The 23,474-nt window shown below is 32.2% G+C and overlaps 1 protein-coding gene and 1 long non-coding RNA gene across 4 annotated transcripts in view; one reads left to right on the top strand and one right to left on the bottom strand.

The window, feature by feature from the left end:
- Positions 1–23,474, bottom strand: part of LOC143054208 (uncharacterized) — a 238,035-nt gene that overhangs the window by 48,069 nt on the left and 166,492 nt on the right. The window lies entirely within an intron of this gene.
- The window catches only part of LOC143055346 (fibroblast growth factor receptor 2-like), a 28,212-nt gene continuing 21,293 nt past the window's right edge, over positions 16,556–23,474 (top strand). Inside the window, exons 1-2 of one of the 3 annotated variants that reach the window (XM_076228477.1) lie at positions 16,556–17,847; positions 22,658–22,694. The gene's annotated coding sequence lies outside the window, so the exon portion shown is untranslated. Of the gene's footprint in view, positions 17,848–22,657; positions 22,751–23,474 lie in introns of those variants that run through there. The other 2 variants (XM_076228478.1, XM_076228476.1) reach the window with 2 other exon arrangements.

The following is a 23,474-nucleotide window of genomic DNA, read 5'->3' as shown; positions in this document are numbered from 1 at the left end:
TTAGAATACATAAACAGTTGATTTCTTAAATGTTATGATATATATACATGTATATAAATTAAATTAAAAAAGAACACAAAATCCTTTTAACAATGAACCAATGGCAATGCATAGCAATTCTTTTTAGAAATAGATAAAATTGAGAATGGAAATGGGGAATGTGTCAAAGAGACAACAACCCGACCAAATAAAAAACAACAGCAGAAGGTCACCAACAGGTCTTCAATGTAGCGAGAAATTCCCGAACCCGGAGGCGTCCTTCAGCTAGCCCCTAAACAAATATATACTAGTTCAGTGATAATGAACGCCATACTAATTTCCAAATTGTACACAAGAAACTAAAATTAAAATAATACAAGACTAACAAAGGCCAGAGGCTCCTGACTTGGGACAGGCGCAAAAATGCGGCGGGGTTAAACATGTTTGTGAGATCTCAACCCTCCCCCTATACCTCTAACCAATGTAGAAAAGTAAACGCATAACAATACGCACATTAAAATTCAGTTCAAGAGAAGTCCGAGTCTGATGTCAGAAGATGTAACCAAAGAAAATAAACAAAATGACAATAATACATAAATAACAACAGACTACTAGCAGTTAACTGACATGCCAGCTCCAGACTTCAATTAAACTGACTGAAAGATTATGATTTCATCATATGTACATACATGTATCCCTTTGACACTATAAATATATTTTGTATATAATTTGATTGGAGAAGTTAACAACATTCTTGCCTTTACTAATGAGATGATCAAAGTCTTCTAATCAATAACAAACATACTTTGTTTTTATTTCAATTATCTTATGTCTAATAAAGAAGGAAATTTACAATATTTAGCCCCAGGTTAAAAATTGTACCCCAGTGTCAGTTAAATAATCTGTAATTAGGGTGGTTATCAAACAAAAGTTTTAAAACATGCATGACATTATAAAAATAAATTTTGATCTTAAAAATTAGCTGAACTAATTAATTATTCTACTTTTTTATATTTCCTTAAACATTGTAATTAACTATGCTAAAATATTTTTTTTTAAAGAGTAAAAACAAAAAAGCTAAGGTGTCAGTAAGAAAGCTAATTTTTTGAAAAACAATAAGTGATTATTGCAATGCGATGACATCTTTCATATATGTTGAAAGTCAAAATTACGAGATTTTTTAAATATTTCTAATTTTCATCAAGAGACTTGATCTAAAAAGCAGCTATTAACTTATAATTTAGAAACAATGCTTTGAATGTTGCATTAGGTAAAGATCTTAATTTCAACTATATATACAAATGTTGAGCAATATAATTGTGTTTTACTCATGTTATTTTTTGTTGAAATGTTGAAGTATGTAATTGACAGTAATCGAAAAGTAATGTAATTACTTTTGATAAAGTAATCGATTGTAATCGATTACATACTAAAATTTGAGTAATCGATTATTAATCGATTGCACAAAAATCCTTCATGTAATCGATTATTAATCGATTACATTTGTCAGTAATCGTGCCCATCCCTGGGATAGATACAGTAAGTCTCACAGCCATCCAATATCATGAATATGATGACAATTAGCATGTTCATGTAGCCTAAGATAATACCTTAATATTGGTTTATTTGAGAAATTTAAAACATAGAGTTTTATATACCTTCAATACTTGCAAACATCATGAACATTATAGGATTAAACACATTTTTCTAGAGGTTATTGCTGTAATGGCTGTGTAAACCGGGGCGATTAACTCACAAACTAAATATTCAGATTTGTATATATATGTCAAGTTTGTGAGCAGGGTTTCCCCTGGGTCAATCATTAATTTTGCCACCTCTTTCGCCAGAACAATATATTTTTCGCCACTTTATTATTTTATTCGCCAAGTATCATAATTATACTGTTTGTTTGAAATTTCCCTTCTTTCTATCTTCCCCCCCTCCCCCAACCAAAATGAGTTTGCCCTATTGTCTATGATTATTCTGAAACTCATCTTTTAGTTTACATTGTAAATTGTAATGAAGAAACACTAAACACTACTTTTTATATGAAGGCAAAAATTGAAAATTTTTTGGTCGTTTATTGGTATCACGTTGGGGTCAGCGTCAGTGTCGTCATCCGAATACTTTTGGTTTTCGCACTAAAACTTTAGTTTAAGTAAATAGAAATCTTTGAAATTCAAACACAAGGTTTATGACCATAAAAGGAAGGTGGGATTGATTTTGAAAGTTTTGGTCCCATCAGTTTAGGAATTAGGGGCCAAAAAGGGCCCAAATAAGCATTTTCTAGGTTTTCGCACTATAACTTTAGTTTAAGTGAATAGAAATCAATGATATTTTGACACAAAGTTTATGACCACAAAAGGAAGGTTGGGATTGATTTTGGGTGTTTTGGTTCCAACTGTAAGGAATTAGGGTAAAAAAAAGGGGCCCAAATAAGCATTATTCTTGGTTTTTGCACAATAACTTTAGTATAAGTAAATAGAAATCATTGAAATTTAAACACACGGTTTATCAACACAAAAGGAAGGTTGGGATTGATTTTGGGAGTTGAGATCCCAACAGTTTAGGAATTTGGGGCCAAAAAGGGGCCCAAATAAGCATTTTTCTTGGTTTTCGTACCATAACTTTACTATAAGTTAATAGAAATTTATGAAATTTAAACACAAGGTTTATGACCATGAAAGGAAGGTTGGGATTGAGTTTTGGTCCCAACAGTTCAGGAATAAGGGGTCCAAAGGGTCCAAAATTAAACTTTGTTTGATTTCATCAAAAATTGAATAATTGGGGTTCTTTGATATGCTGAATCTACAAAAAATGTTACTGTGTATGTAGATTCTTAATTTTTGGTCCCGTGTTCAAATTGGTCTACATTAAGGTCCAAAGGGTCAAAAATTAAACTTGGTTTGATTTTAACAAAAATTGAATCCTTGGGGTTCTAGGTGTAATACCACCAAATCATGGTACGTCACATCCGGTTGTATACGAAAGTAGGTCTAAAAAAATATTCCCTTGAATTTGACAGTTGTAGGTAATTAATCCTACATTTTATTACAGTAAAAACATTTCTGTGTCATAAACATATGTCTTGGGTATTTCAAAACACCATTATTTTTTATTTTGGATTTCTATAGAAAATTTTGTAATCTTGAGGTTACATGGTGACTAAACCTTGTACACAGATAAAATAAGGGGAGACATTTGATTGATTAACTTCCAATGATGGTTATTTTCTTATATGTAATTAAATGTTATGTGAATTTTTTTCTATAGTACTGGACAGGATAAAACTTTACTCATGCCAAGTATTTCTTTATTTGAAACAAAGATCAATTCTGCACATTTTTTTGAAAAGTGCAAATTTAACAAAGACTAATAGGGGAAAATCAATGGTGGTATTACACCTTGATATGCTGAATCTAAAAATGTACTTAGATTTTTGATTATTGGCCCTGTTTTCAAGTTGGTCCAAATCAGGGTCCAAAATTAAACTTTGTTTGATTTTAACAAAAATTGAATTCTTGGGCTTCTTTGATATGCTGAATCTAAACATGTACTTAGATTTTTAAGCAGTTAAGCTGCTTTATGCGAGCACCCTAGATTTATGTTCTACCCAATAAATGCTGAAATATGTGCCACTTTTATTATCTGGCTGGCTATCATGTTATTTATAACTAATTGGACACTTTTGTCATACTTTTTATTCTGGAATATAAAAAATATTATCATAAAAACGTTAAATGGTCGTCGATTTTCCCAAAAGTTTTGAAGATGCACATAGGAAGTAGTGCTCGATAGAAATCCTTCTATAGTTTATTATCCCCTGTGCTGTTGGCTAAGATGCCAAAGAACAATTGTATGAAATATTTGGTCGCCGAAAATCTATAAAGATGAGTCGTTTACATTTCCCAAATGGCAAAAGTCGTAGGAATATTGTTTGTCATCGATACGTATTACATACGTCAGTACTGTAGTCTAGTAATAAGTTGGCGGCAATTTCAAATTACATAGAAGACGAAATTTACGTACCTTTTAAATTGAGAGGATTCTGATGGTTAGGGCTTTCAGTGGCTTCAAGTGCCGGCTACTTCACTGACAAAAATATAATTCAAAAAGATAAAAAATATCTTTTTTCAAATGTTTACAGGCAGCCGAGAGAGGTATTGTCGCAAAGTCGCGGTCACGATAAACAAGGGTGAAAAGTCAGTGTTTTCCGTGGGCTAAATATAGTTCACATGAATTCAGGTCACTGATTGGTTGTCTATTTAAAGTCAGAATGCATCGTTTCTTTTCAAAGATAACAAGAGAGACGTTCCGGTAGTCATTAAACGATAACAATAGAGACGTTCCAATGGCCATTAACTCGTTGGCTTTTTTTTTGGCTTTTAAAACGTGAAGACAATCAGATAGGATGACAATCTTATGTTATGGAATAATATCAGTCAAATTAAAGAAAGTGTAGTAGATTGTTCAGAATCTGGAAAACAGTATCTTTTGAAGTTCATTTTTCAAAGTCCACGTGGTGTTCAGAGAATCAAGGTCAAAAACGAAAGTAGAATATTGTCGACTCGACCTCAAATAAATAACATTTCCAAATGATTTATGTATCAGACTTATTGAACAGTTTACAAAAAAAAATAAAAAATCAGAGGATATATCAATTTTCTGTCAATGCTTGAGAAATAATTGTATGATTTAAATACGCGTAACAGTCTCTAGAGAGAAGAGGGGGGTCATTTGTTTACAAATTCACGTAGTTATGCAAAATAAATCGATCAAGATTTATAACAAACCGGATTATTATATAAATAAAACTCCTTTAAAAGTAAATGAATTTTAAGCATAAGGTAATAAAAATAAAAAACTATAACATAAAAAAAATGAAATTTCTTTGAGATTTTTATTTCTTTCTTAAATTTCATACATAAAAAATGGTCAGTTGAAAGATGAAATTAGGTGCCAGGAGATTGCGAGAATGCAGGATTTCATGCTCTATTTATGCCATAGCTTCTGGTGGCCTTGAGGGGCCCCAGACCCCCTGCCGTAAGGCACCAAGCTTATAGCTTGGTGGGCCGCGTCTGGCTTCGCTGAACGCATGTTACAGCCGCCTATAATTTTAATTGAGCCTTCTACTTCAATTTCATGGGAAAGCCCTGCATTAGTGGGTCCTCACTATGGACAGGTGCATACAGAATGTGGTGGCTTAAACATCTTAACTGGCACAAAACTCTCCCCTAACATAGGACAGCTGTATGTGTATAATCTCAAACATTGAATCTTTATAAATATAAATTGGAAATAACTTTTGAAAGTAGTACGATTGCATAACATAAACATTACTGTACAAGCATTATTTGATACTTTAGAAATAGCTGAGAACAATGCCTGAGATAAATAATTGACACTATTCATCTGACCTTTACCGAGTTTGCCTTTGGGTTTTTTGATTAACTGCCTATAGCACCCTTTGGTGCTTTGATTTATTATGGGCCCAGTTTTCTAGCTGGTCCAAATCAGGATCCAAAATTATTATATTAAGTATTGTGCAATAGCAAGAAATTTTCAATTGCACGTACAGTATTCAGCAATAGCAAGAAATCTTCAATTGCACAGTATTGTGCAATAGCAAGTATTTTCAATTGCACAGTATTGAGCAATAGCAAGAAATATCTAATTGCACAATATTGCACAATAGCAAGAAATTTTCAATTGAAGTTATCTTTCTTTGTCCAGAATAGTAGTTGAATCAACTTAAATCATTGTTTTATACAATATACAATGTATATTCACTTTTACTACCAACTGATAAATTAAAACAATCTTTACCATTCAGTGATAACAAGCACTTTTTTTACATTTTAATATTTTATGATGTATTTAAATGAGTAGTTATTGTTGCAAACTCCATTAGAAATTTGGATTGAGATCAGTTTTGGAATAAGGGAAAGGGAGATGTGAAAAAAAAAATTGGGGGGGAAGGGGGGGGTCAATTTTTCTCATTTCAGATTTCATGAATAAAAAGAAAATTTCTTCAAACATATTTTTGAGAGGATTTATATTCAACAGCATAGTGAATTGCTCAAAGGCAAAAAACAAATTTTAAGTTTATTAGACCACATTCATTCTGTGTCAGAAACCTATGCTGTGTCAACTATTTAATCACAATCCAAATTTAGAGCTGAATCCAGCTTGAATGTTGTGTCCATACTTGCCCCAACCGTTCAGGGTTCAACCTCTGCGGTCATATAAAGCTGCGCCATGCAGAGCATCTGGTTTAAAATAAGCTCTTTGCTTTTTTAGCTTATAGGGAAGGGGGGATCCATTATATTTGGAACAACTTACCTTAAAGAGGGGTCCACTTACTTTCACTTTTAAAGAAGAGATACAAGTTCAGGAAGAAAATAAATTCCTGGACATGTCTGACCTTATAATTGCAGATAGATGTAAAGCTCTTTAGGAAAGGTTTCTTATTTTTTTTTAAAACAAAACAAATTTTGTATCACTTTAAATGGATCCCTCATTACATTTGTAGTAAAAAAAAAAATACATTGAAGGTCTAACATGCATTTGAGTTGTTGATCTCAACCTGTTGAATATATTCCTTCATCCGGACAGTTTTCTATTCCAAACCAATGATATGAAAAAGTTGACGTAAAAATATGAAAAAGTTGAGGCGTAAAAACTATCCTTGAAACACATGCATCGCCAAAACGACTTTAATGAAAAAAGACCATTTCAAATCAATTATCTATATCAGAGCCAAAAGTTGGCTTTAAACACGTGCGACGCAAAGTGGTAAAATCCTTTATGTGACATGTGACATATATGTCATTTAATCATATCATTTTGTCAAACAATACAATTAACACCTTCATCGATTAGTTCTTTGTTGCTTATAGCTATTTTAAAAGGTGGTACCGAACACTTTCACTAAAATTAATTTGGCTCGTTTAATTTTCATAAAATTTTGTCAAGTATGTACTTTGACCCTTTAACAAAAATATAAAAATTTCAAAAATTTTGAACCAACTGTTTTGTCAGAAGAATTACACTGGTTATATAGCAGTTTGACAAACACCAATTTTGATCATTGAGAAGCTAAATATTCCTTTTACAACACAACGTAATTAAAACATTTAGATGACTTTACAGAGTTATCTCCCTGTTGTGTTAGGTACCATCTTAAATGCAATTACCTGATTATTGATTTTTTGTCAAAATTTTAACAAGCTTAAGGTCAATTCAGAGTATTGTCTGATCAGGTAAAGTCTGAGAAACTCAAAACAAACCAAATAAACAAGATTAAATTCTTTTGCAAATGATGGAATTTATTCACCACAATTATTATTTTTTCAAAATACGAAAATGGCAACTGCCAGCGTAAACCCGGTTTGTGAGTAAGAGACCCAGTTTACACATCAATAACCTCTAGAAAAAATGTGTTTAATCCTTATAATTCTTCAGGCAATCATAAGCGATTATTAATTAACATCATTTAATTGATGACTACTATATTTACCACCAAAAGCACAATGGAATATTGTAACTAAGGAGTATGCCACCATCTTTACTTTCTAAAAACCATAAATGTCCGATAAATGCAACAGGATTTAAAAAGAAATAGCACTTACCTCAAAAACTTCATTTTAACTAGATATAAACTGAATTTGAAGTGTACAAGTAACGAAATAATCTTCCCTTTGAAAGTTTTCTATCGTATGACATTGTGTTTTGCCTAAATTGCCATGACGTAAATTCACCAAATCATTCATGAAATTTCCCGGAATTGTGTATGAATCTTAATTTTATACAGTTATACATTTTTAAATAAAATTGAGAATGGAAATGGGATATGTGTCAAAGAGACCACAACAAGTAAAAACAACAGCAGAAGGTCACCAACAGGTCTTCAATGTAGCGAGAAATTCCCGAACCCGGAGGCGTCGTTCAGAGTGCCCCTAAACAAATATATACTAGTTCAGTGATAATGAACGCCATACTAATTTCCAAATTGTACACAAGAAACTAAAATTAAAATAATACAAGACTAACAAAGGCCAGAGGCTCCTGACTTGGGACAGGCGCAAAAATGCAGGCGTTTTTGCGCCTGTCCCAAGTCAGGAGCCTCTGGCTTTTGTTAGTCTTGTATTATTTTAATTTTCTCAACCCACCCCCTATACCTCTAGCCAATATAGAAAAGTAAACGCATAACAATACACACATTAAAATTCAGTTCAAGAGAAGTCTGAGTCTGATGTCAGAAGAAAAACCAAAGAAAATTAAAACAATTGAAAGTCTTTCCACAACAAAGAAATTTTGATAAGAAGATAGTTTCTTCATACTGATGCAATTAATAATGGTTTAATTATATTTTTGAGAGATATAAGGGAGATAATATGCTACTTCCGGTGAAATGAATGTCACTTCCGGTCTCATATGAGAGCTTTTTTCACACTGATTCCATAAATATATAGTTTCTATATACTATTGTATGTAGAATGGGAGATAATTAGCCACTCCGGTTTGTTGGAAGTCATTTTTAGTCGTCAGTAATCAGTTTATGTATCTATATGACGAAATATATGGATTCTGAGTACTTTTATATGTAAAAATTGCAAAAAAAGCTACTTCCGGTTTTCCCAAGGTCACTTCCGGTAGTCATTTTTCAAGGTCATTTGTCATTTAACCTTTTGTACAAGGTCAAATGCCTTTATAATGAACTTAGTTGAAGTTATAATGAAATAACGTCATATCAAGACATTTCAGGGGCACCAACTCCTATAAGATGCCATTCAATTGTATAAGTCTAAATGTAGCATATCTTCATTACAATAAAGCAGACATTTTGCGCTTGTTCTTTTATATGTATCTTTCAAAGTGACAGAGAAAATGCAAAAACAAGCAAAAGTCACAAATGAGAACTTGACCTTGACCTTTGACCTTGACCTCAATTTCTAAGTTAGTACCTAGGGGACTCATATATATAAAAACATTCCGTACGGTTAATGGTTTATAAGTTAAAAATACATTCCGACAAATTTATTTTGTAAAGGTAGATAACTCCTATAAAATTTCATCAAATTGCTTTGATCCAAATTAGCCAAATATTCCTAAGGATGTAACGAACAATTAAGAAAAAGAATTTTGTAGATATCTTTTTTTGTTACGAAGGAGATGCACACAAATGATAAACAGTGAATAGGGAGATAACTCTTACAAAGAAAATTGTTCGTCTTAGCAGGGTGAGATTTAAAGCCGTATAAACTATACGATACAATATACAAAATATCTAAGCGACATATTGTGAAACAAAAATTTTAGAATGTGGCGGAAAAAAAAAAAAATAATAATAATCAGAACAAATACAATTAAAACCAATTGTTCAGAGAACAATTGAAAGTCTTTCCACACCAAAGAAATTTTGATAAGAAGATAGTTTCTTCATACTGATGAGATAAATAATGGTTTAATTATGTTTTTGAGTGATAAAAGGGAGATAATATGCTACTTCCGGTGAAATAAATGTCACTTCCGGTCTCATATGATAGCTTATTTCACACTGATTCCAAAAATATATAGTTTCTATATACTATTGTATGTAGAAGGGGAAATAATTGGCCACTTCCGGTTTGTTGGAAGTCTCCAGTAATCAGTTTATGTATCTATATGACAAAATATATTGATTCTGGGTACTTTGAGATGAAAAAATTGCAAAAAAGGCTACTTCCGGTTTTCTCAAGGTCACTTCCGGTAGTCATTTTTCAAGGTCATTTGTCACCTAATCTTTTGTACAAGGTCAAATGCCTTTATAATGAACTTAGTTGAAGTCATAATCAAATAACCTCATATCAAGACATTTGAGGGGCAACAACTCCTATAAGATGCCATTAAATTGTATAAGACTAAATGTAGCATATCTTCATTACAATAAAGCTTACATTTTGCACTTGTTCTTTAGTATGTATCTTTCAAAGTGTTGGAGAAAATGCAAAAAAGTATGTATCTTTCAAAGTGTCGGAGAAAATGCAAAAACAAGCAAAAGTCACAATTGAGAACTTGACCTTGACCTTTGACCTTGACCTCATTTTCTAAGTTAGGACCTAGGGGACTCAAATAAAAACATTCCAGGGTTATACGGTTAACTGTTTATGAGTTAAATGAACATACCGACAAATTTATTTTGTTAAGGGAGATAACTCCATAAAAATTTCATCGAATCGCTTCGATCCAAATAAGCCAAAAATTACTGAGGATGTAACGAACTATTTGTAAAAAGAATTTTGTCGATATCTTTTTTTGTTACGAAGGAGATGCACACAGATGAAAAACAGTGAATAGGGAGATAACTTTTACAAAGAAAATGGTTCGGCTTAGCAGGGTGACAGTGTTCTCCCCAGGCCGTTTTAGCGTGGCGGTACCACGACGCTATATTTTTTCACCGTGATGCTATAATAATTCCCGCGACGCTATAATTATTTTGAAGATGCTATTTTACTTGTCCTCAATTTTGAACTTTCATCTATTATTGATTATAATCATAAAAATTAAATCACCTTTAATTGTAATCCCTTTAAGTCGGACACTAAAGGCAATTAAGAGATTGAATAGCCAGGTGTTAATTGCCCTCAGGGTGATAACTGTTTGGATGCGAATATCCCAAGCTGACACTTGCCACGTGTCTGCAATCACCAATTTCGACATGGAAAAATTCAATTACAAAAACAATTCGAAATCTATGTTTTGTATTACGAAATTTCAAAGATTAAAACGATTTTTTTATTTTTAAAAGGTCGTTTATTTGTGCAACTCGAGTCTCCAAAAAATACTTTCTTTCTCTTCCGGTAATACGATAGGGAGAATTTTGGTTTTGAGCTAAAATAAGTTTGATACTTCTTTAAAAAGTGATCCTAATTGGCTTAAGTTTATGTTTAATTCATTTAATGCATTAAAAGCGTCTTATTCATTCACAATCTCTTGTCAAACAATGTTTATTCTCGGACTCATTTTCGTAAATTTTTCTACGGCCGCCGTTGCACATTTTTGTGTAAACTACGGATCGGAACCGGACCAGATATGACAAAAATCCGCATTTTCACGATAATGACAACAGACGGACGGTAGACAGAAAAAATATACCTAGAGAAAACTACTCATTAATAGACTATTTGTTAGATAACTTTGTTAAAAATACGTATCATTTTGATGTAAAGATAAGAAATAACAGGGACTAATTCATTCAGTGCCATGAAACAAGTTTTTAAATTGATATTTTTTTTGCTACTTTTACTACAAGTACTTTATCTTTACTTAATATAATATAAAAAAATAGTTAATTTTTTGTACTAGATATTTATTATACCCCCGCTTTAAAAAAGGGGGGGTATACTGTTTTACCTCTGTCTGTCCGTCCGTCCGTCCATCAGTCCGTCAGTCCGTCAGTCCGTCCGTCAGTCAGTCCGTCCGTCCCATGAAACTTTCGTCACATTTTTCTCAGGAACTACACATCCACCCTTTCTGTAATTTGGTATCAACATTTATATATGTCAGCCATACCGTGTGATGCGTTTTCAGATTCATCACTTGACAACTTCCTGTTTACCAAACACTTGTCTGATTTTACACATGATAGCCAAGTTGAAAATTTTCGTCACATTTTTCTCAGGAACTACAATACAAGGATTTCTGAAATTTGGTTTCAGGATTTATATAAGTCAGCTATACCGTGTGATGCGTTTTCAGATTCATCACTCGACAACTTCCTGTGTACCGAACACTTGTATGATTTTACACATGATAACCAAGTTAAAAATTTTTGTCACATTTTTCTCAGGAACTACAATACAAGGATTTCTGAAATTTGGTTTCAGGATTTTTATAAGTCAGCTATACCGTGTGATGCGTTTTCAGATTCATCACTCCACAACTTCCTGTTTACCGAACACTTGCATATTTTTACACTATTAATATTATCCACTTGCGGCGGGGGTATCATCAGTGAGCAGTAGCTCGCAGTTTCACTTGTTAGTTTTGTATATATACAGGTTGCATTTTAATGAACCATTCATTCATTTGACTTATTGTTGGGTAACTGAAAGCACATATCTATTTTTATTTGGCACACTAGGAAAAAAATTAATTCTGTAACTATAAATGAATAAAGAAAAGTTTTTGGTCAAGGTAGTTTTTGATGAAGTTGAAGTCCAATCAACTTGAAACTTAGTACACATATTAACTATGATATGATCTTTCCAATTTTAATGCCAAATTAAAGTATTGACCCCAATTTCACTGTCCAGTGAACATGTAAAATGATAGTGCGAGTGGGGCATCCGTGTACTATATATGGACACATTCTTGTTTTTTTCTGTTATATGTGCATTAAATAGAAAAAAGTCTACTGTTATGTTTATTTGTTTTTCAATCTCAATTTGATGAAAATCCTGGGATCCTTTTATGCATGTGTATTGCGCATGAATAGATCACTGAAGTTTATGAAAGTGGTTTCAGAAACATGAAATCAGGAGCCTGTAATTCAGTGGTTTTACGTTTGTTTATGTGTTACATATTTGTTGTTCGTTCATTTTTAACCGGATTTTTGTGACAAAAATGTCGGTTATTGATTTGGGGATGTACAGCGGGCAACCGGTCGGGCGGGCGGCCGGGCAGCAACTAAATATTGTCCGTGCATTTACTCATGAACCGTTCAACCAAAGCTTTTCAGATTTTAATATGTTGTTACAGACAACAAAATGAAGGTCAAGTCCAATAATGATGATTTTGACTTTAACGTTCAGGAGTTATGGTTCTTGAAAGATTGAAAAATGGCTTTTCCAGTCGTGTCTGTGCATTTACGCATGAACTTATCAATCAAAGCTTCCCAAATTTTAATATGTTGTTACTGATGACAAAATGGAGGTCAAGTTTAATTATGACGATTTTGACTTTTACCGTTCAGGAGTTATGGTTCTTGAAAGACTGAAAAATGGCTTTTCCAGTCGTGTCCGTGCATTTACCCATGAACTGTTCAACCAAAGCTTTTCAAATTTTAATATGTTGTTACTGATGACAAAATGGAGGTCAAGTTCAATAATGACGATTTTGACTTTTGCCGTTCAGGAGTTATGGTTCTTGAAAGACTGAAAAATGGCATTTCCAGTTGTGTCCGTGCATTTACACATGAACTGTTCAACCAAAGCTTCTCAAATTTTAATATGTTGTTACTGATGACAAAATGGAGGTCAAGTTCAATAATGACGATTTTGAATTTTACCGTTCAGGAGTTATGGTTCTTGAAAGATTGAAAAATGGCTTTTCCAGTTGTGTCCGTGCATTTACTCATGAACCATTCAACCTAAGCTTTTCAAATTTTAATATGTTGATACTGATGACAAAATGGAGGTCAAATTTGATATTGACGATTTTCATTTTCACCGTTCATCAGTTATGGTTCTTGTGATATTGGCAGGATACAAATAAATGTTAATAAATTTGGTTTGCTGTTGTTGTGACAGCCTCTTGTTTTACATAAATAGACCATTAGTTTTCTCGTTTGAATTGTTTTACATTGTCTTATCAGGGCCTATTATAGCTGACTATGGGGTATGGGCTTTGATCATTGTTGAAGGCCGTACAGTGACCTATAGTTGTTAATGTCTGTGTCATTTTGGTCTTTTGTGGATAGTTGTCTCATTGGCAATCATACCACATCTTCTTTTTTATATTTATTGGAGTGTAAACCAAGGGGGAATAATGAAATTGACCAATCCTGTTCAAGTATTTATTGATATATGCAAATCATATTATTATAAGAATTATTAATGTATCATTTTCTCGTTTGAATTGTTTTACATTGTCTTATCAGGGCCTATTATAGCTGACTATGGGGTATGGGCTTTGATCATTGTTGAAGGCCGTACAGTGACCTATAGTTGTTAATGTCTGTGTCATTTTGGTCTTTTGTGGATAGTTGTCTCATTGGCAATCATACCACATCTTCTTTTTTATATTTATTGGAGTGTAAACCAAGGGGGAATAATGAAATTGACCAATCCTGTTCCAGTATTTATTGATATATGCAAATCATATTATTATAAGAATTATTAATGTATCATTTTCTCGTTTGAATTGTTTTACATTGTCTTATCGGGGCCTATTATAGCTGACTATGCAGTATAGGCTTTGATCATTGTTGAAGGCCGTACAGTGACCTATAGTTGTTAATGTCTGTATCATTTTGGTCTTTTGTGGATAGTTGTCTCATTGGCATTCATACCACATCTTCTTTTTATACGACCGCAAATTTTGAAAAAATTTTCGTCGTATATTGCTATCACGTTGGCGTCTGCGTCGTCGTCGTCGTCGTCGTCGTCGTCGTCGTCGTCGTCGTCGTCCGGCGTCCGAATACTTTTAGTTTTCGCACTCTAACTTTAGTAAAAGTGAATAGAAATCTATGAAATTTTAACATAAGGTTTATGACCATAAAAGGAAGGTTGGTATTGATTTTGGGAGTTTTGGTCCCAACATTTTAGGAATAAGGGGCCAAAAAGGGCCCAAATAAGCATTTTCTTGGTTTTCGCACCATAACTTTAGTTTAAGTTAATAGAAATCTATGAAATTTTGACACAAGGTTTATGACCACAAAAGAAAGATTGGGATTGATTTTGGGAGTTTTGGTTTCAATAGTTTAGGAATAAGGGGCCAATAAAGGGCCCAAATAAGCATTTTTCTTGGTTTTTGCACAATAACCTTAGGTTAAGTAAATGGAAATCTATGAAATTTAAACACAATGTTTATGACCACAAAAGGAAGGTTGGTATTTATTTTGGGAGTTTAGGACCCAACAGATTAGGAATTAGGGGCCAAAAAGGGACCCAAATAAGCATTTTTCTTGGTTTTCGCACTATAATGTTAGTATAAGTAAATACAAATCTATGAAATTTAAACACAAGGCTTATGACCATATAAGGAAGGTTGGTATTGATTTTGGGAGTTTTGGTCCCAACAGTTTAGGAAAAAGGGGCCCAAAGGGTCCAAAATTAAACTTTGTTTGATTTCATCAAAATTGAATAATTGGGGTTCTTTGATATGCCGAATCTAACTGTATATGTAGATTCTCAACTTTTGGTCCAGTTTTCAAATTGGTCTACATTAAGGTCCAAAGGGTCCAAAATTAAACTTAGTTTGATTTTGACAAAAAATGAATCGGTTGGGTTCTTTGATATGTTGAATCTAAAAATGTACTTAGATTCTTGATTATTGAAGTTTTTTTGGTCCAGTTTTCAAATTGGTCTACATTAAGGTCCAAAGGGTCCAAAATTAAACTTTGTTTGATTTCATCAAAAATTGAATCCTTGGGGTTCTTTGATATGCCAAATCTAACTGTGTATGTAGATTCTTCATTTTTGGTCCTGTTTTCAAATTTCAAATTCTACATTAAAGTCCAAAGGGTCCAAAATTAAACTAAGTTTGATTTTAACAAAAATTGAATTCTTGGGCCTCTTTGATATGCTGAATCTAAACATGTACTTAGATTTTTGATTATGGGCCCAGCTTTCAAGTTGGTCCAAATCAGGATCTAAAATTATTATATTAAGTATTGTGCAATAGCAAGTCTTTTCAATTGCACAGTATTGTGCAATGGCAAGAAATATCTAATTGCACAATATTGTGAAATAGCAATTTTTTTTTTAATTAGAGTTATCTTTCTTTGTCCAGAATAGTAAGCAAGAAATATCCTATTTGTGCAATAGCAAGATTTTTTTTTAATTGGAGTTATCTTTCTTTGTCCAGAATCAACTTAAATCTTTGTTATATACAATATACAATGTATATACACTTTTTACTACCAACTGATAAATTTAAATAATCTTTACCATTCAGTGATAACAAGCAGTTTTTTTACATCTTAATATTTTATGATGTATTTAAATGAGTAGTTATTGTTGCAAACTCCATTAGAAATTTGAATTGATATCAGTTTTGAAAAAGGGAAACGGGGATGTGAAAAAAAAGGGGGGGGGTTAAATTTTTCTCATTTCAGATTTCATAAATAAAAAGAAAATTTCTTCAAACATTTTTTTGAGAGGATTAATATTCAACAGCATAGTGATTTGCTCAAAGGCAAAAAAAACCTTTTAAGTTCATTAGACCACATTCATTCTGTGTCAGAAACCTATGCTGTGTCAACTATTTAATTTTAGATTTAAAAAGTTTGAAGAAGAAATCTTTAATTGATTTGTAAAATCTTGGCATTTGTTTTGTGTAAAAAAAACCCATGTAATGTCAAAAATTTGATCACAATCCAAATTCAGAGCTGTATCATGCTTGAATGTTTTGTCCATACTTGCCCAACTGTTCAGGGTTCGACCTCTGCGGTCGTATAAAGCTGCGCCCTGCGGAGCACCTGGTTTATATTTATTGAAGTGTAAACCAAGGGGGAATAATGAAATTGACCAATCCCGTTCAAGTATTTATTGATATATGCAAATCATATTATTATAAGAATTATTAATGTATCATGTTCATAGATATCTGTTAATTGTATTCTTTTATTTCAGGGATCTATTACAGATTCACAGATATCAAATTGGAGTCAGACATCAGAATTTTTGTGGCACAGGGAAGTACATGTACTGATCATCAACTTGGTAATGTTAATAACTGTTTGACACTGATCTCAAATAATACTGTGAGTTCCTTAAAATTGCAACTAAAGCAACTTGGAATAGTACATCAGACTGCACCAAAAGATACTATACACGAAAAAAACTGAGGAAGTTGTATCACACATATTTGAATTGCACCTGGCCAGTCTGATGAATTTAAAAGAAAGCAAAACTATCTTCTGGAATTACAACTTCATTACCTGAAGGATTTATATTAACATTATTTAAGATGAACATACAGACTGAAAACAATGTATTAAAGTAGCAACTGCTGGCTGTTCTGTCCAAAAAATACACAAAGTCAGATATAAACAGATACATACCTAACATTTCAAGCTACATGTATTATCAGTCTAAATATTAGATATTGAAACCACAGGATTAGTTGACATGGTCAAAGAAAAATACCCCAGAAAAAGGATGAACACTGTCAAATTAAAACATTCTATGGCATTCTTAACTGACTCCTGTTTTGTTCAATCAGTTAGTTAAATGTATGAAACACCAGATATGAAATTGGACTCTGTGGCAAAAGTCTAAGTATTCCAGATGTAGTCAGAACAGTATGTCTTTCACAGATGGTTAATATATATATGATATATATCTTTCTTATTGTGAAAATACTGACTTTACTCCATTAAGAAAGTCATCCTTGTATAGAATCTTACAAACATATGCAGCTTCAAAAAGAACAAGTTTACAAGGTCTAGACAATATTGCAACAGATGAAAATGACACATTTACACGACTTGAAGAGATGATTGAAGAGCTTCATAATAAGGGATCCACATGTATGTCAAATGAACAGCCCAAGTTTTGTAAGAATAAGCTTTCTGCAGCAAAGCAGTGCCTTAAAATTGATTTTAAACTACGTCATGTACATTGTGCATCTCAGAGTAGATGTGCAGACCATTGCATTACTTGACTTCTCAGTTACCCAAAAAGGCTAGAATTATACTCAGCATGTGATCATGAGCAGTGTCAGCTGATTCGAGATGTTGAAAATGTTACAGTGTGCTCAGTTCTGTGAAGATTCAGGAGAGAAAATTAACTGTATCAAACCATGGATCAGATGCATGTCTGGAAGAGACATATAGTCTGAACAATCAACTAAGACCAATCACAACTGGATATCCTAAAGGACCTCAAGCCTCAGCAGATTTTAATAATCATGGAGTTTGCAATGAAATTCCTGCCATAAAAGGTATATAACTATTCAAATGCATAAAATTTAGATTTTTATACGACCGCAAAATTTGAAAAATTTTTCGTCATATATTGCTATCACGTTGGCGTCGTCGTCGTCGTCGTCCCAATACTTTTAGTTTTCGCACTCTAACTTTAGTAAAAGTGAATGGAAATCTATGAAATTTTAACACAAGGTTTATGACCACAAAAGGAAGGTTGGTATTGATTTTGGGAGTTTTGGTCCCAACATTTTAGGAATTAGGGGCCAAAAAGGGCCCAAATAAGCATTTTCTTGGTTTTCGCACTATAACTTTAGTTTAAGTTAATAGAAATCTATGAAATTTTGACACAAGATTTATGACCACAAAAAAACGGTTGGGATTGATTTTGGGAGTTTTGGTTTCAACAGTTTAGGAATTAGGGGCCAAAAAAGGGCCCAAATAAGCATTATTCTTGGTTTTCGCACAATAACTTTAGTTTAAGTAAATAGAAATCAATGAAATTTAAACACAATGTTAATGACTACAAAAGGAAGGTTGGTATTGATTTTGGGAGTTTAGGTCCCAACAGTTTAGGAATTAGGGGCCAAAAAGGGACCCAAATAAGCATTTTTCTTGGTTTTCGCACCATAACGTTAGTATAAGTAAATAGAAATCTATGAAATTTAAACACAAGGTTTATGACCATAAAAGGAAGTTGGTATTGATTTTGGGAGTTTTGGTCCCAACAGAATAAGGGGCCCAAAGGGTCCAAAATTAAACTTTGTTTGATTTCATCAAAATTGAATAATTGGGTTCTTTGATATGCCGAATCTAACTGTCATGACTGTGTATGTAGATTCTTAACTTTTGGTCCCGTTTTCAAATTGGTCTACATTAAGGTCCAAAGGGTCCAAAATTAAACTTAGTTTGATTTTGACAAAAAATGAATCAGTTAGGTTCTTTGATATGCTGAATCTAAAAATGTACTTAGATTCTTGATTATTGGCCCAGTTTTCAAGTTGGTCCAAATCGGGGTCCAAAATTAAACTTTGTTTGATTTCATCAAAAATTGAATAAATGGGGTTCTTTGATATACCAAATCTAACTGTGTATGTAGATTCTTCATTTTTGGTCCTGTTTTCAAATTGGTCTGCACTAAAGTCCAAAGGGTCCAAAATTAAACTTAGTCTGATTTTAACAAAAATTGAAATCTTGGGGTTCTTTGATATGCTGAATCCAAAAATGTACTTAGATTTTTCAGTGGAAGAAGACGTCAAGTCTTCTGAAGACTTAAGGGGCTGACCATTGGCATTGAGTCTCCGTATGCCGCATTCATTTCGTGTATTACAATTTCAAAACAACTTAGATTCCTGACACCGATTTTTACACATGATTAGGCATCTGAATCATTTAATTTGTAAATTATGATTGTAAAACAATCACTATCGTAAATATGACCCTTTTATTTATGTAAATTATTAGATTTCATCTCATCCACATGAACGTTATTTGTTTACTTGTAACAGGATGTTTTAACTGTAGATATTTGTATTACGCATGCGTGAATTTGGTATCGGGACAACTCGCCCTGTTTACAAGTTCGCCCTTGAAGTTACGAATTTGCAATCCTGCAGACAAGAAGATTTTGTTTTTATATAAATAAAAAGGATATATAAAGTGTTGTCTTTATTCATGGTTTTCCTTTGTCATGTGAATTAGATGCCCTTCGTAACATACATGTGAACCTCCCGTTTAGGAGAAAAAACTCCCGTGTATGAAATTTTTCAGACGCCATATTTGATCATTTCTTACTACTGTACGGGTGTAATTGACACCTGTGTTAAATTTTACCTGAACATCAAAGAAGATGTATAATTATATGGCTTCACTTGACAGCTTGGGTGTCAAACATACTGGTAATCAACGATGTTTACCTCCGGCTAACTGCCGTTGTGTTATCAAAACGATGTGTATTGGGAATATTGAAATACTTTTTTGTTACTTCCCTTTGTTTTATCCTGTTTTCAGTTATTTTGCTTTTAAAAATGTAAATTGTAAAAAGACTATAAATGATTAATATTTTAATCAAATAATCATAAAAGGATGTTGATTAAATGAATTTAAATGATTTTGGACAAATAAAAAAATTTAAATTTATAAATTATTTTAGCAATCTAGACCTCCTTTCAAGGATTAAATTGAAGTTTATATCATAATTTTGTTTACTACAGAATGTATTTTTAATTAATTTACGATGTTGCAAATATACATGTGGAGCTTATTTCTTTCTTATTTGTCTATACATTTACAAATGATAAGGAGATGAAGACATGAACAAAAATATATACAGATAAGATATATAAATATAATGATTCATTTGCTAGCAGTGAACAATCATTTGTCAAAAACAAAACAAAACAAAACAAGAAACAGATTCTTCTTATTATTTTATTTTATTCAAATAGAGAGGCAATAATGGAACTATAAACATTACAATTTGATGGAAATTTGAAGAAAAAACACAATGTCTACATCATTTGGTTACATTTATGACAAAATTTATGTCGATAAAAAAACATGATGTTTTGACCATTCAGTACTTAACCCTTTCCTCCATAATGACGCTTTTTGACGCCACCCCCTTTACTCCATAATGACGCCTTTTGACGCCTGTGTAGTACCTCAGTTGAAACACTTTGACTACAAAGTGTCTGCAGTAGACTCAATAAAATTTGTATCCAATATGAAAAGGAATATCATAGGAATATTCTACTTAAATTTATTTAATGAAATATTTGTTTTTTGCAATGCATTTTAATACTTTAAAGCCTATTTTCAGCATTTTATTGAAAAATTCTATTTTGTGTTCATTTTTTACAGTGGGTTGTGATGATCTTCCAGTTAGGTTACCCTCATTTGGAGTGTTGTTCCCAACCTGTTAAAGGTCCATCTTTGTGCATAATTCAAAATTGGAAATTTCAACAAGCATCTAATATTCTTAATCTGGAAAATAAACCCTGGTCTGCTAGCTTCATGTATATTTTTTCTACCGATTTAATATATAACTAGAATCATGCAAACAGACTTAAGGAAAAGGCATGTAAGTTCATCATACAAATATGACACTTTTTCTAGACAAAAAATTGTAACCTTTAAAATTGTTGTGCAGTAAAAACCCATATGGGAACTTTCAAAAGTTGGCAGGTATGTAACAAGTCTTACTATTTTTATGCTCCATTTATGGGCAATATGTTTTCTAGTCTGTCCGTCCGTCCTGCTTCTGGTTATAAAGTTTATGGTCGAGGTAGTTTTTGATGAAGTTGAAATCCAATCAACTTGAAACTTAGTACACATGTGTTCCTCTTGATATGATCTTCTTAATTACTGCCAAATTAAAGATTTTACCTAATTTTCATAGTCAACTGAACATAGAAAATGATTGTACGGATGGGAAATCCATGTACTTATGACCTTTTCTTGTTTGAAGAAAAAAAATACATTTTAACGATAATGGAACAAAGCAGCCTGGGTAAGTGGGGCTGCTTTTATGGTAATTCAAGTTACCTTTTATTCACCTTCTTCCACTTCAGAGCTATCAGCTCTATGATTATTATGGGCCCAGTTTTCAAGTTAGTCCAAATCAGGATCTAAAATTATTATATTAAGTATTGTGCAATAGCAAGTCTTTTCAATTGCACAGTATTGCACAATGGCAAGAAATATCTAATTGCACAATATTGTGAAATAGCAAATTTTTTTTTGATTAGAGTTATCTTTCTTTGTCCAGAATAGTAAGCAAGAAATATCTAATTGCAAAATATTGTGCAATAGCAAGATTTTTTTTTAATTGGAGTTATCTTTCTTTGTCCAGAATCAACTTAAATCTTTGTTATATACAATATACAATGTATATTCACTTTTTACTACCAACTGATAAATTAAAATAATCTTTACCATTCAGTGATAACAAGCAGTTTTTTTACATCTTAATATTTTATGATGTATTTAAATGAGTAGTTATTGTTGCAAACTCCATTAGAAATTTTAATTGAGATTAGTTTTGGAATAAGGGAAAGGGGGATGTGATTAAAAAAATTGGGTTCAATTTTTCTCATTTGAAATTTCATAAATAAAAAAGAAAATTTCTTCAAACATTTTTTTGAGAGGTTTAATATTCAACAGCATAGTGAATTGCTCTAAGTGAAAACAAAAATTTTAAGTTCATTAGAACACATTCATTCTGTGTCAGAAACCTATGATGTGTCAACTATTTAATCACAATCCAAATTTAGAGCTGAATCCAGCTTGAATGTTGTGTCCATACTTGCCCCAACCGTTCAGGGTTCAACCTCTGCGGTCGTATGAAGAAGGAGCTCACTTCTTTCAATGCATACATACACATTCTCAGTCAAATTCAGTGTTTACAGTCAAATATGCCAGATTACATGTACATGTATATAATTTATTTGTTAAGCATGAAGGATTATGATACAAAATGTGAATTGTATGCAATTATTCATATTTGCTAGACAAATAAATAGCTTATACTGCAAAAGTATCTGTTTTCACCACATAAATGTCATTATGGTGTCATTTGTTTACATCACAACACCATTTGTATTTATATACTATACATGTAGATAGTGTAAAAAAAATAAAACTCTGGAACGATGAACAGAAAATGGAACATTAACAATGATTAAAAAAAAAATGGTATTTTTACCTAATAGTGATATGATAGTGGGATTTTGTATTGACAGTTTTTATGGACATTTACTTTTAGATATACCTTGGAGTATGGAACATATACCTTTGTTATACATGTATCTTTCTTTTTTGTTACAGTATCGAGAAAAACAGAGTGATTGGTTTGGTCAGCATGGTAAGAACTGACATGTGACAGTTTGCATCAATGGGGATCCTAATGGAAAATTGTGTGTAAGTAAAATAAAATCTCTTATGTCTGAGATTTTTATTTCATGTACATTAATTATAACCCATGGATCAAAGTTCTGTAGGGTATAATGTTTTTGACTTTGTCCATCAGTCCTGTTCTAGTCATCCCAACTCCTCTGAAACCACTCAACAGAATTTTATAAAACTCTGTAGATAACAAGAACAAAATATGTAGATGTGTTTATCGACAGAAAATTACGATACACTGTTTTTTCTTTCATTACAATACATTGCAACATTAAAAAAAAAAATGTCAGATTTTTAGAAATAAGCAAGTTATAATATAACTTCTGAATGAATTAAAATAAATCTTACACAATCGTCTTTGGATGCGTTATATGTGGGCACACTGTGACCATGTGATTGTTTCAAATCATCAATCATTTGATTCAAATGTCATGAATGTGGGAGATTAATAAATGATGTAAAAAAATCTGTAAACACATAAACATGATAAAGACAAGAAGAAGAATTTAAAATTTGCAAATCCAAAAACAAACAAAATTTGCAGAGTTTTCTCCAGCTGGGATGCGTTGGTTTTTATTGAGTCCTAAGTTAAATTATGACCATATTTGTTGACCATTGTAACAACTAGATATGGCTTTTAATTCCCTCTATGTCATGTGTGCGTTTTTGAAATTTGCATGTGAATATTAACAGAACTTCTCATTATTACCATGTAAATATTTTTTGTAAAAAATGCAAA

Source organism: Mytilus galloprovincialis, chromosome 12 (genome assembly GCF_965363235.1).
Source record: "Mytilus galloprovincialis chromosome 12, xbMytGall1.hap1.1, whole genome shotgun sequence".
In the NCBI taxonomy this organism is placed as follows: Eukaryota; Metazoa; Mollusca; class Bivalvia; order Mytilida; family Mytilidae; genus Mytilus; species Mytilus galloprovincialis.
This window is presented reverse-complemented; position numbering and strand designations above follow the sequence as displayed.